This window comes from Mus musculus, chromosome 15 (genome assembly GCF_000001635.26).
Source record: "Mus musculus strain C57BL/6J chromosome 15, GRCm38.p6 C57BL/6J".
Lineage (NCBI taxonomy): Eukaryota > Metazoa > Chordata > Mammalia > Rodentia > Muridae > Mus > Mus musculus.
The window spans coordinates 86,189,051-86,201,194 of NC_000081.6; positions in this window are offsets into that span (position 1 = coordinate 86,189,051).

The window sequence follows — 12,144 nt, forward strand, 5'->3', positions numbered from 1 at the left end:
TCTCTCTCACACACGGGCTGCCTGGCTCCTGAGATTCTGTCCAGTCCCACATATTGCCACTAAACATGCACATCCCACCGATTGGGTCACCTATTGGGGAGGTAGCACCTTCCACCTTAGTCATTTCTGAGCTCCTCTCCCTCCGGGAGGCTGGGCTCTTGTTTACACTTGGCCTGCCTGCTTATCCTCCCAAGCTTCCTCCCTGATGAAGTCAGCAGGACTAATTGACATCAGAAACTGGAACACTGCTGGGCGGGGCCAGAGGATCTGGCAGGCCATACCCACAGGCTGCCAGGAATGCTGCCCTCTGCCCTCCACCCTCGAGGAAGAGCCTTCCAAACACTAGCTGTCAGAGCTGACTGCCTGGAAGAAATGCCCTAGGCTCAGAAGCCTGGTTGATGTTCGATAGTCAGACTCACGGTTCACAAAATGCACAATCTAACCTGCCCTCAGGACCCTGACTATGACCGGAAACACCCATTTATCTATTCCATTTAACAAATGGCAAACGGAGACTCTAGAGACCAAACTAATGCGCTCAAGTGACAGATAAAAGCAGTTAGGGGAAGGGTAGTCAGGTTCTCCTGTCCCCACCCCGACACCTCAGAGTCAAGATGAGAAGTTAGAAAGTAGCATAAGCTAAGCTCAATGCTGCATTGTCAGTGGCCATGCCAGCCTCTCAGGCTCTTCCCTGGGACAGCCAGTCCACCTTCAAGAGGGCAGGTAGGAAAAGAATATTCTGGCAGAAGTGTCCTCTCTCATCTAAGAAATCTAGGTTTGGGCTGAAGAGCAGGTGGCCCGTAGTGTGCCAGAGCCTGGAAAGGCTTCAGGGTAGACCAGGCCAGAATAATTCTGTCTTGGAGACAGAGATTGGGGTGCTTGCCCCCCTGGAGAGCTGAAGGGGTGCCCTGCCTAGGGTGGGGGTGGGGCAGAGATCAGACTTTGGTTTGCTTTGAGTCTGCAAGTCCATCAGACCTGAAGGGGTGACCCATCCTGAGCAGGGACAGGAGGTGGGTACTCTGCTCAGCTGAAGCTTATGTGGTCCCAGGGTGTTGTGCCCAAAGGGCAAGGCAGCAGCTTTGTGGGCTTAGGGGTCGAGCCCAGGGTTATGAAGCAAAAAAGAGAACCGTGAAGGAACGCAACTATAAGATTCAGAGCCTGGCCTCCCCTGTTGGCCACTGTCTGCATTCCTTTCCAGATGTGGAGCATCCCGTGAGTTGCCCACAATGTCAACCCATAAGGAAGGGTGTTTGCTCTGTGGCAGCCTCTCTTGGGAAAAACACCACCTCTTAGGAAGTGAACTTAAGCTGGATACAGTTGCACAGGCCTTTAATCCCAGCCCTCTGGAGGCAGAGCCTGGGTCTCTGTGAGTCTGAGACCAGCTTAGTCTACAGAGTGAGTTATAGGACAGCCAGGGCTACAGAGAATCCCCTGCCTGCTTTGCCCTGCAGCTGGAGGAGAGATGGACAGCCTTGTGGACCCACAGCTCTTGACCATGTCAGGGGGAGGTGACTGACAATGTGCTGGAAGAGGACACTCAGGGAGGGAACAGAATGTGTGCCGGGCTCTCCCAGGCTTCTGTAAATGATACAATGTAGCCTTGACTCATTCCAGCGAGTAGAAGCTGTCACAGTGTTCAGCTTTAGGAGTTGGGTGAAAGTCACCACCAAAAGTGTCCATTCGTGGTACCTGTGACCTTCCAAGACTCAGCTGGGTGGCCTTTGCACATTGGTAATTGCTTGGGTGGCCTCAAACCATTGGGTACCCTGATCTGGAGGAAGAGATGAGAGAATGGGAGGCCGTTGCTATCCCTTCATTGGTACTTGAAGGAGCAGGAGACCTTCTTTAGCCTGTGCATGTTTTACGTGTCTTTTTGTATATAAGGAGAAACTTACTTTCAGACAAACCCAGGGTCTTGGAAGCAACACCCCCTGAAGAAGACCATTACAGAGAGAATATACAAGTTGTATCAGGCAACAGGCTTTGTAACATAGGGACTAAAGTACTAGACCCAACCAAAATCAAAACCAGAAGAGATTTTAACAGTCTAAAAAGAAAAGAAAGAGATCAGTAGAAACTGAATACCACTAAACTCAGCACTCACGGGGAGGGGGGGAGGGCCAAAGATGATACTGTGGCCCCCAAAAAAGCCACACTAAAGGAACTGCTGGGGAGTGCCGACACAGAAGGATGGGCAGTCACAAGGATACCCAGGAAGATGGGGGACCAACTCTACCACCCTCAACAGTCTGCCAGAAGCCTGGGGTGGGGAGTGAGGAAACCTGAACTGAAAAGGGGGGTGCTGCACCCTGAGAATAACGCTGACCATGTGAGATTAGGAAGCCTCACGCTGCTCACCCCACCTTCATCTACAGACCAGGAAACTGAAGCTGTAGTGTCTGCATGTGCTTGTGTGTGTGTGTGCTTGCTTGAGTGCATGCATACATGTATGTGTCAGGGGGGGTCAGAGGACAATATGCAGGAGTCAGTTCTCTTCTATCATGTGGAACATGGGGATCAAACTCAGGTCATTAGGCTTGGAGTTTTTTGCTTGCTGAACTGTTTTGCTGGCCCAGTAACTCCACTCCCCCTCCCCCCAAAAAAACCCACTTCCCTATACCATCCTCCTCCCAGGGCTGTCACTTCTGATGTTTCCCATCAGCCCTTGATACTCAGTTCTACGTAGGCCAGCACTGTGGCTTTTATAGGGAGCAGGGCCATACCCTTTCCCCTGCAGAGATCTGCCTGTCAAAAGGTGACAGGGAGGCACAGCTCCAATCATTTGCTGCCAGTTAGGGACAAGGACCCTGGTGGCTAGCTTGGCAGAGTTTTCAAGAGAAGACAGGAAATGACACTCTTATAAGTGACTCTAAAATAGTAATGGATTTAGTTTTAAAGTGGAAAGTGTTTTGTGGCATGATAAGGTCCCAGCATAGGCTGGGGCATCCAGAGGCCAGTCTGTGATGGCTGGGTTAGCAGCATAGAGTTAAGCTAGACATAAAAGGTCACTATTTGGTCATTCGGTCGGTGGCAGAGATGGATGAGCACATGACAGCATTGTATGTACATGCTCAGACAGGAAGGATACAGAAGCCAGAGCGAAGCTCCTCCTGGAAGACATGCTGGGTGCAGACAGGCTGGGTGAGATGGGACAAACAGGTTGCACTGGGATCCTCCCATCCCTGGGAGCCAGCAGGGGAAACCTCTTTTTTTTTTTTTTTTTTTTTTTTTTTTTTTTTTTTTTTGGTTTTTCAAGACAGGGTTTCTCTGTATAGCCCTGGCTGTCCTGGAACTCACTTTGTAGACCAGGCTGGCCTCGAACTCAGAAATCCACCTGCCTCTGCCTCCCGAGTGCTGGGATCAAAGGCGTGCGCCACCACGCCCGGCTCAGGGGAAACCTCTTAAGACAGCCCTCAAATCCAGGGTACCAGCTTACCCTAGAGACCCAGACCCCACAGGGGAGCTGCAGCCTGGTGCTGATGGGGGAAGGGGGTGGGGATAGTCAGGGATTAGCAAAAGTACCAGGGCTGGAGGAACAAACAGAAGAGTCCTATCCTGCAGCCTACTTCTGATTCAATGAACAACATGACTCATGTTCCCGGTAGTTCACTTGTGAGACCCCGACTTAAAGCCCTTCTCGCTGAAAGGTAAAGCCCCTAAAACATTCCCCCAAGCTTGTTTTCCCTGATCTCTAAAAATACAGCCAGAAAGAAGCTCTTTGTTCTCTGTAGCCAGAAAAAGCCTTTTTGTTTCTATACTTTACAACCAGAGATGCGATCATTGTAAAAAGACCTAGCCAGGCGCTTGCTTGGCTCCCTATGCCAAGGACACGGAGATATAAATTCCACAAAGAAGAGCTACAACTCCTCCCAACTCCTCCCAATTCCTCACTTTTCCTTTAAAAGCCCCCTACTGTTACCACTCCGGTCGGGTCGAACTCCCCTGTCCTGCACTGCGAAAGGAGTTCATCCTCCGATAGCTGACAATAAAGCCTCTTGCGGTTTGCATCAGGTGTGGTTTTCTCTCGAGTTATGGGGTGCTGGCCAGCTCATCCCTGGACTTGAGTGGAGGTCTCCCCAGTTTCGGGGGTCTTACACACTCAGTTAAGACTTATCAATACCTTCACCATGGAAGGAAAAGCTTCATTTCCTGTAAAGGATTCCTGTACCCCCAAGACACCACTCTACACCCTGCCCTGCACCTGCCCTGGGAACCACTAACCTCATTTCTGTCTGGCGTTGCCCATTTTAGATTTGTCCTAAAGTAGAATCATATGCCACAACTCCCTGCTGGGAACAGAACGAGCCTGCACATATGAGAGAAATGCCTCACCATGAGGTTACACTTCCAGTCCCACTAAGTGGCCTCTCTGTCTTACTTCCACTTAGTGCAGTGGTCCTCAACCCATCAGGGTCAAATGGCCCTTTCATAGGGGTGGCCTAAGGCCATAGGAAAACACAGATATTTACATTATGATTCATAACAGTAGCAAAATTACAGTTACGAAGTAGCTATAAGAACTTTATGGTTGGGTCACCCTGTGAGGTATTGTATTAAAGGATGGAGGCACCAGGAAGGCTGAGAGCCGCTGACCCAGTGTCTCAGTGCGCTTTTCTGCTGCCACAAAACTGGAGACTGAATACTTCCGTTCATTCACTCAGCATCTCATGTTGTAACCCAGACTGAGCTGAAACTCAATATGCAGCCCAGGCTAGCCTCAAACTTGCAGCAAACTTCTCGCTTTGGCCTCCCAAGTGCTGGCATTACAGGCATATGCCACCATGCCTGGCTGGGACCTAATGAGTTATGAACAACAGGAATTCATCATGCTCATAGTCTGGAGGCTGGGCAGTAGAATATCAAAGTGCTGGCAGGTCCAGCATCCAGTGAAGTCCTCAGTCAGGGCAGAGAGGACAGAAGGGTCAAGGGCATGAACACAGTCCTCATGTGGTGGAGAAATAGGGGAGCAGAGAGGCCCTATGCCAGCTCCCTCAAGCTCGAAGGGCCACGCATGAATTCACAGGGGACGTCCACCTCAAATTGTCACAACTTCTTCCTCAAAGGCCCATGTACGGGGAACTCTGTTTCAGCATCAAGTACGACACTTTCAAGGTCTGTCTTAGGGTTTTGTTACTGTGAAGAGACACCATGACCAAAACAACTCTTTTTTTGTTTGTTTGTTTTGTTTTTCAAGACAGGGTTTCTCTCTCTTTTATTTTTTATTTTTAGATTTATTTATTATATGTAAGTACACTATAGCTGTCTTCAGACACTCCAGAAGAGGGAGTCAGATCTCATTATGGATGGTTGTGAGCCACCTTGTGGTTGCTGGGATTTGAACTCTGGACCTTTGGAAGAACAATCGGGTGCTCTTACCCACTGAGCTATCTCACCAGCCCAGGGTTTCTCTTTATAGCCCTGGCTGTCCTGGAACTCACTTTGTGTGAGGAGCGGGTGTGGCAGCAGTCCCAAGAAGTCACCAGGGACTGCAGCTAAGTCTTATGACTTGCACCTGACTTCCTCATACACCTGAAAATAAGCCACAACTATCGTGAGAGCTGCGCAGGTGCACCAGGATACTGGCGAATCCATTTTGGTGGAGACATGCCCCTGCTGCCCTGATTAGCTGAAGCTGCGTGCCTGGTGAGGTGACATGGCCTGAGTGGATGAGGGCTAAGAGTTTATAAGAGTGAGAGGCCCAAGGAGTCTAACGCGTGCGCGCGTGGCGCAATGAAGGTGAAGGGCCCCGCCCGGGGGCCCGAGGTGGGATCCCGAGGCCTCTCCAGTCTGCCGAGGGCGCACCACCGGCCCGTCTCGCCCGCCGGGCCGGGGAGGTGGAGCACGAGCGTACGCGTTAGGACCCGAAAGATGGTGAACTATGCCTGGGCAGGGCAAAGCCAGAGGAAACTCTGGTGGAGGTCCGTAGCGGTCCTGACATGCAAATCGGTCGTCCGACCTGGGTATAGGGGCGAAAGACTAATCGAACCATCTAGTAGCTGGTTCCCTCCGAAGTTTCCCTCAGGATAGCTGGCGCTCTCGCTCTTTCCCGACGCACGCAGTTTTATCCAGTAAAGCGAATGATTAGAGGTCTTGGGGCCGAAACGATCTCAACCTATTCTCAAACTTTAAATGGGTAAGAAGCCCGGCTCGCTGGCGTGGAGCCGGGCGTGGAATGCGAGTGCCTAGTGGGCCACTTTTGGTAAGCAGAACGGGCGCTCCGGGATGAACCGAACGCTGGGTTAAGGCGCCCCATGCCGACGCTCATCAGACCCCATTTTGTAGATCAGGCTGGCCTCGAACTCAGAAATCTGCCTGCCTCTGCCTCCTGAGTGCTGGGATTAAAGGAATGTGCCACCATGCCTGGCTTCCAAGACAACTCTTATAAAGGACAAAATTTAATTGGGGCTGGCTTACAGGTTTGGAGGTTCAGTCCATTATCATCATGGTGGGAAGCATGGCAGTATCCAGGCAGACATAGTGCTGGAGAAGGAGCTGAGAGTTCTGCATCTTGATCTTTTTTTTTTTAAGATTTATTTATTTATTTATTTATTTATTTATTATATGTGTGTACACTGTAGCTATCTTCAGACACACCAGAAGGGGGCATTGGATCCCATTACAGATAGTTGTGAGCCACCATGTGGTTGCTGGGAATTGAACTCAGAACCTCTGGAAGAGCAATCAGTGCTCTTAGCCGCTGAGCCATCTCTCCAGCCCGATCTTTTTAAAATTAATTAATTAATTAAATTTATGTATATGAGTATACTGTTGCTGTCCTCGGACACACCAGAAGAGGGCATTGTGGTTGCAAGCCACCATGTGGTTGCTGGGAATTGAACTCAGAACCTCTGGAAGAGCAGTCAGTCCACTGAGCCATCTCTTCAGCCTGTGCATCATGATTTTTTTGGGGGGGAGGGAGAGGGGATCGAGACAGGGTTTCTCTGTATAGCCCTGACTGTCCTGGAACTCACACTGTAGACCAGGCTGGCCTCAAACTTAGAAATCCACCTGCCTCTGCCTCCCAAGTGCTGGGATTAAAGGCGTGTGCCACCACTGCCCAGCATTTTTTTAAAAATTTATTTATTATTATATGTAAATACACCATAGCTGTCTTCAGCCATACCAGAAGAGGGCATCAGATCCCATTACAGATGGTTTGTGAGCCACCATGTGGTTGCTGGGGATTGAACTCAGGACCTTCGGAAGAGCAGTGCTCTTAACCACTGAGCCATCTCTCCAGCCCGCATCTTGATCTTAAGGCAGCCAGGAAGAGACTATCTTCTGCGGGCAGCCAGGAGGAGGGTCTCTCTCTCTGACCTCTCTGGTCGGAGCCTAAGCATAGGAGACCTCAAAGCCTGCCTACATAGTGCCACACTTCCTCCAGCAAGATCACACCTATTCCAACAAGGCCATACCTCCTAAGAGTGCCACTTCCAATAGGCCAAGCATATTCAAACCACCACAAAGTCTATCTATCCACGTTTTCTGTGTCTCCACTGCTCTTGTGGCTGACTTGTACTATGTCATGTTGTGCGGCATTGATTTGTTCATTCATGGGTTGATGGGCGTTTGGTTGCTTGCACTCTTTGGCTGTAGGAATAACGGACTCCAGACATTCAGGGATGAGTGTTTGAGGGTATACAGAGGACTGGGATTGTCGTGTCTTCTGCCCCTCTCTGTTTAACGCTTGTTTCCCATTCTCAACCTCACTGCCTGGCAAGCCCAGAAGGGCGCAGAAGCTCCCATCCATCCTTCGCATGTCTGCTCTGTTGTTCATGGCTCCCTGTTGGCTGTAGCCATCTGGAAACAAAAGTTCACATAAAAAAGCTGTGCCTTCCACCAAACCTTCTGCAAAGCAGATGAACTGATCAGAACTTCGACTGTGGACAGCCTGGAACGTTGCAGGTCCAGAGCCTAATTCCAATTATCTTGGGCCATCTTCAGGCCCCCGATAGCCATTCTTTGCTCACCTCTGGGTCGGACCTAATGTTCTAAGACTAACAGATAAAACCCTCTAGGAATGTGTTGACTTGACAGACCACTAGCTTCCACCAACCTCACAGTGAAGAATTATCAGACAACATCTGAGGCCTGTAGCTGAGATTTCTTGGCTGCAGCTATCTCTCTGACGTCCTCATCAATATACTTGAAAGGCACCTTGATTTGTGACTGTCATCATTTTTGACTATAAAAAGATTATGAAAAGCGACTTCATGTTGAAACACGGAGTTTGGAGTAACCTAGACCTGTGTTCCTGGGCTATGGTCACTTAATTTTAGGTTTGGGATAAATTTATCTACTATCCCCATGAGGTGAGAGGTGCTTTTGCATTGAAGTATCATAGTTGGTGTAAATTGCCTCACTGGGTTTGGCTTAGCTTATCTGTGAGAAATGGTATCACTTACATACCTTTCCTCCCACTTGGCTTTTCATTGACAGGGCTGCTGTTTGTTTAGCCTCCTCTCCAGCTCCAACTCTGTCTGCCTCTCTGCCTTCCTTGGGTTTGATGCCCAGCACTAGAAATAAAATAGAAAAATAAAGTAGTTTCTGTGTCAGATTAGGGTATTCTAGGCCAGTCAGAGTAGACTGGATTGGGGTGGTCCCAAAGCAGAACTTATGTCTATAGTGATTGACAGGGTGTGGGCAATAAGGGTCTGAGTCCCACATCTGCCTAGCATCATGTCTTGGTAGGTGGGTGTCTGTCGTTGTGTGAGAAAAGTGTTCCAAGAAGCCAATGGGGTTGTGTGACTGGACTGGAGGTCACATCTGAATCTGCTGCTCAATGAGCACATGACCGTCGGTTTGCCTAGGGAGCCCCATGCCTCAGTTTACCAGGACAGCCCCGATGTACACCTACTGTGCCAACATCATTACAGCTGTTGCTCCAGACTCTCTTTTCCAAAGCAGCTCTGTGGGCCACTAGTGTGGCCTTGCTACCCACAACATGGAAGGACAGCTGACAGAGACGAGGATCTCAAAAGGACATTATGGCCTGGGCAAGACAGCAAGGAGGATGGCAGGGGTCTGGAGAGGGAGGGGTGGCTTTGGGGACCCAGCTTTGTGTCTTAGTGATGAGAGTCTGCCCTTAGCCCTTGAAGCCCCAGCTTCTCATCATGAGAACTAATAGTCAGATCACAGATCCGAGCATGAGAACTAATAGTCAGATCACAGATCCGAGCGGGCAAAGACTAGAATTCAAATCCAGGCTCTGCCTGTCAGTAGCCGAGTGCCTTCACCATGGTCTCTCAGGCAAATATTACCTTCCTTGTGGCAGGGCTGTCCCTAGAACTGTGGGATGCTTCCACTCACTAGATGCCCGTAATGGCTCCCAGTATGATAAGAATAAACCACCTCTGGACATTGCCAAATGCACCCCTGAAGTATTGCTTCCATACTCTGCAAACATAGACCCTAAAACTCACCATATGGGATGCCATGCTGCTGCTTATGGTAGCCAGTATACACACAGCACTTGATACAGCGTAGAGCTCACTAAAGGAATTCACAAAATGAGAGCCCACAGTTTGGGGCACAGTGGAGACATCTGGGAGTCGCAAAAATCATGATTCCCTGAGCCTGGTGTTGGGGTAGCAGAAAGGACTCTGGGGTGACTGCCAGGTTGAGATGGCAGCTGTGGACATGCGCAGGTTCCTGGGGGAGAGCAGGGCTTGTTGATACTGAGAGGAGGAACAATCCAAGGATCCAGATGCTGACCTTTTGGGGGTCATGAAGGGTGAGTTCCTAAGACATGGTGGTGGTGCACGCATTTGATCTCAGCACTCAGGAGGCAAAGGCAGGTGGATCTCTTGAGTTTGAGGCCAGCCTGGCCTATGGTGTGAGTTCTAGGACAGCCAGAGCTACATTTAGAAACTATGTCTTCAAATGAACGAATGTGGGTGGGGGGAAGGAAGGAAGGAAGGAAGACCAGGGATAGCTACATGAGGACAATTTGGGCTGGCTGGGTTGACCACTCCTCTTATCCTGCTTGGATAACCCTGGCTTCATCACTTCAAATCCTATATCGAATATTCAGTCCTAAATCCAAAATCCCAGGTCCCATAGCCCTCCTCAGAGATGAAGCCTGCCTGCTGGCCCAGCCACCCTTAGTCTCCTCACCAGGCTCATCGCAGGCACACCAGGCTAGTGACCTCATTTAGGTATTGAGCAGAAATAGACCAGCAGCTCTAATTAGCTCATCAGCAGGGCTTGCAAATGGGCCACAGCCTCTCAGCATCTGGGATGTGGAAAATTCCATCCACTCTTTCTCCGGGGATGGGCAGGAGTGTGAGGTCCCTTCACCCTGGGGACCACATCAAACTGTGCCGCTTACTCATGAGAGCATTAAGGTGAGGTGGCATAACACCCCCCTGCCCCCTCCCCCATACACCGATGCTGATTCCATAGGTTTGGGGGCTGGATCAGGAGGGAACCTGCATATTTCACACAATCCTCAATGACACGACCATTCCCAGCTGGTCCTCCCACTGGGCAGTACGACATAGTGGGGGCCTTATTCTGTTCCACCCAAGGGCAGGGACCTAATGGAATTGTTTATAGCCCTTTCCTCAAAAGATAGCTGAGGGGGACAGTGCCTGGGTGGGACTTGACCTAGAGTTGGCTACAGGGTTGTCACAGCAGCCAGACCTACTCAAAACAGTGGCCTCTGTCACAGGAGGGCTGGTGGGTGCATGAGGTCCCTAGCTGGAAGCCATCGGACCTCTGTGGTCCAGCTAGATGATGTTGGCCTTTCTTTTCTCTTGTTTGGTTCTGTTTCCCCTGAAAGCAGACGACAAGGGGATACAGGAATCCAGGGGGGATCTCTCTGGGTCCTACATGCTGATTGTGGGGCCTGGACTGTGCTCCCACATTCAAACAGAAGCTTGGCTCTCAGTGAACAGAGCCCAGGCTGCTGGGCCACCCTGTAGCTAACTGTTCTTGGTCGTGTCAGAATGGAGATCAGTCTCTTTTAGGAGTACCTTTCTGACCTGTGGCCAGTCACAGCCCCAGAAACCATCCCTGGACGGAAAGGGAGTCTCAGAAAGCCCCTAACCCATCTGTTCCTTCACATTATCTCCTCCTCCTCCTCTTCCTCCTCCTCCTCCTCTTCCTCCTCCTCCTCCACTCTCTCTGCTGGAGGGAGGAGGGTGCTCACTCTGGCTGGAGTGGAGAGGCAGAGATGGCAGAGTGGAGGGCATAGCTCAGCATTAAAGCAGTCACAAGCTCTGGGTTTCATCTCCACCACTGTGAAAAATAAATGAACAAATGAATGATTAACGAATTGTTTAAAATAAAAACAAAGCATCGTGCTGGGGAGGCAGCTCCAGTTGGTGCAGTGCCAGTCACAGAAGCATGAGGGCTCACGTTCAACTCCCAGAACCCACTCAAAAGAGGTTGGGTGAGCTGGTGTGAGCTTGTAATTCCAGAGCTGGGGAGGCGGTGACAGGGGCATCCCTGGTGTTTGATCAGGTTTGGGTTCCAGGTTCAGTGAAAGAAAAAAGAAAAGAAAAGAACAAAGAAAAGAAGAGAAAAGAAAAGAAAGGAAAGGAAAGGAAAAGAAAAAGCAAGGTGAAAAGAAACGGAGGTAGGTACCTGATGTTGGCATTTTGTCTAGGCTCCGCCCCACGGTTACCTGGCAACAGCCAGGTGTGACTGACTCTATAAAAGGGGCTGCTTGCTGCCTCCTCTCTCTTGCCTTTTTGTTCCTGCTCTGTCCTCTTGTCCCTTACCCTCTTTCTCCCCACTCCCCTCCCCTCTCTCTACTTGCTCATGGCCGGCATGAGGCACCCGCTTCCCCCACACCTGACTGCACACCCACCAAACACCTGACATCAACCTGTGCCTTCTATACATACCCTCTGCCACATGTGCACACACGTGTAAATGCACACACACACACACACACACACACACACACACACACACACACACACACAGTAGAGGGGCTCCAGCCATAGCCTCGGCTAGCAACAGAGGGCTAGTTCGTGACATCCTTGAATGATTCGCTGGCCTCCAGTCTCCAGCTTGCCCACTTGCAAGGGGGATAGTTCAGGGTGGAGCAATGGAATTCCCCCACCGGCTGTGACTGTTTGTTGTGTACATTCTGTGACAGTCCTGGGAGCAACAAGCCTGTGTCACAGGGACAAG